Consider the following 3173-nt stretch of genomic DNA (forward strand, 5'->3'; position numbering starts at 1 on the left):
ATATATATATATATAGATAGATAGATAGATAGATAGATAGATAGATAGATAGATAGATAGATAGATAGATAGATAGATTTGTACAAATATATGTATGTACGTATGTCCATATATAGTTACGTATTCTGTGTTGCAGATCAATTGCGATGTCGGCAGCATTTCTTCCACTAGATTTCTCTGAAGTGACATCAGAAGAGCATAAAGTTATTCAAACCAAACAGATAAAATCTAATCGACAAGAAAGCAAATATTTAGCTACGATCTCTTAAGTAGACGATGAAGTAGACCGCCAGGCAGTCCGTCATTTTATATTACGTGAATGGACGAAAAATTTAACTTCTTAATCACACGTAAATACTGAATTAGAAAGATCTGTGAAGGCATGGCAAGTAAGATTTGTAAACGTAAATTTGTGTCGATGAACACTGGTGTTATGAACGCTAAAAATATTTAACTTTGGAAAAACAGCATTTCTCTTATTGATTTGTTAAACCATTTACGTAACAAATATCCTGCTAAATTAACTGCGTGGTATACGAAATATTACAAGTCAGTCACAATAGTTCTATTTCTAAAACGTTGCATTTCTCAATAGTTGAATCCAAATACTTAACAATTTAGACAAAATTCTAAGTATACAATCGAGTAAAATGCTGATTTAGAACAAACGTTTGTACCGTTTCGCCAGCTGTGTCTCTTTCATACGTGACTGTATATGTCACATGATAGTCATATTATATATATATAGAAAATGGGGCTATATAACTGACAAATTCGATAATTAAAATTTATTAATATAATAATATGTTGTAGTATATTCTTGTAATAATATAATAAATAATATGCTCTCTTATCTGCTAAACCCATACAGTCCTAACTTATATCTAAGAGTTCATTCTAATCCCCCACTAACAGTAAAGAGCGTGACGTGCTTAGGGAGGTTTTCAGGCGTCTGGATAAATATGGTCGCCCTGCCCCTGTTGGGGCACAGACGGCATCTAGCCTGAAAGTATGTCTTTCGCTGCCTGTCACGATCAGGACAACCGACTTACCTTCGGGATCCAGGAGGATAGTCGGTATTGCAAGATCCAGATTTTTCATAACCATCACAGCGATCCCGCCTCTAGCTCCCGGGAGATGCGTACACCTCATAGTTACCGAAAATAGGTTAGGAGTCCTGTGAGTCAGAAATTCTAGTTTCACTAATAGCCACCACGTCGACATTCAGTGCCCTGAGGTCGTTAAGCAGGTGACTCCGCTTCCAGGCCTACCCTCTTTGATTTTAGTCCGATTGTACGGTACGTCACCGAGCAACGTATCGTATCATGGATTGTTTCAAGTGGTTATTTAGCTTTACAGCTATTCCGTGTTTCTTGACTAGCTGTCTGACATGTTAAAGTTCCTCTTCAGAAATCTGTATTCACATGTGTGCTCCAGCATATTAGCGTCACCATGTTTTGTTTTGTTTTCTCCATGTTGGGTAGGGAAAAACGCAAACAACTATGACCTCAAAACAGAATGTATCAACCTGTCTCTCAAGACCGGGGGACAAATCAGGAAAATAACCTCACCACCTGCAGGAATTAAAATGTTGACCACGATGGTACAGACTTGATGGTACATATATTAAGTATTTTTCTTTTTCCAAGGAGCGAGCTCAAGCGAGGCTTGCCAGACTGACGGCCATAGTACTACTACTACTACTACTACTACTACTACTACTACTACTACTACTACTAATAATAATAATAATAATAATAATAATAATAATACTTATAATAAAAATAATAATAATAATAATAATAATAATAATAATAATAATAATTATTATTATTATTATTATAATAATAATAATAATAATAATAAAAATAATAATAATAATAATTATAATAAAAATAATAATAATAATAATAATAATAATAATAATAATAATAATAATAATAATAATAATAATAATAATAATATTAATAATAAGGATCGTTTCCTTTTGATGGGCAACACGATTATTTTCTTTTTTTAACTAAACACTTTAATTTTAATAAACACATATGCGTGTGTGTGTTAGTACGTGTGTGCGTGCTTGAGCGTGTGTATGTATAGGACATGATTTCACAGAGTTTCCGTATTCCAAATTTACAACATAAGTCACTTAACCGTGTACCGAATGGGATTGAAGCCGAAGCAGCGTGGATGCAGATTGACCCGCATGATGTGTGAGAAGGAAGAATCTCGAATTATACCTGTTATAGCAATATAAATACAAATACTATAAAAAAGGATCTCAAATCATGGCGCAGGGCCACCATTTTTGAAGAGTGGGGAAAACAACTATTTGGCCGACTCCTAAAGGGTGAAGGGCAAACTATGTAAGTATGCATCATGTACATTATATACCTAACTCGTTCTAACTCTTCTGGCAGCTCACCTCTTTACCAATTACAGACATATGGCTTTGAAATTTTGGTACATGGCCAGCAATGTCAGGGATAGAGGTAAGTTGACAATATCTTTGTTAGTGCTCAACTTGTATATATCTTTGTAACCCTGAAAGGATGAATAGCAACTCAATCGCGGTGGTATTTGAACTCAGAACGTTAAAGTCGCATGAAATATTTACCTATATGATTGTGTGTATGTGTTCATGTAATATCACTGACCATTGGGCGAACTCACCGCCTTAGGCATTTCAGAAATATTGGATATAAAATATCTGTAACTACGAACATACTGCATATATATCTATAAATTAAACGGCAGGTTGCCAGGACGATATTTGTTCGACTGCCAATAATCATTCCCGCTATTCCACCATCCCCGTTTCATTGTCTTTGGCAGTTTTTGGCTTACTATCTGCATTATTATTGTATGTTTACATTCTTGTTCTACATTCTTTGGCTCTCTATCACTCACTCTCCATTTCTCTAGGTTCCTTTATCTATCAGTTACTTATGCACTTTAAAACTTAAAATTTTGAAGCCCAGTTTCACAAGTATATAATGTACATACATACAAACATATATACATACAAACATGCATACATACATAAATATATTATATGTTTCTGTAGGTATATGTGTTTGTTTGTTTGTGTGTGTCTGTCTCTGTGTGTTTCTGTGTCTGTATCAATCTCTCTTTCTCTCTCTCTCTCTCTCTCTCTCTCTCTCTCTCTCTCT

This window comes from Octopus bimaculoides, chromosome 15 (genome assembly GCF_001194135.2).
Source record: "Octopus bimaculoides isolate UCB-OBI-ISO-001 chromosome 15, ASM119413v2, whole genome shotgun sequence".
NCBI lineage: Eukaryota > Metazoa > Mollusca > Cephalopoda > Octopoda > Octopodidae > Octopus > Octopus bimaculoides.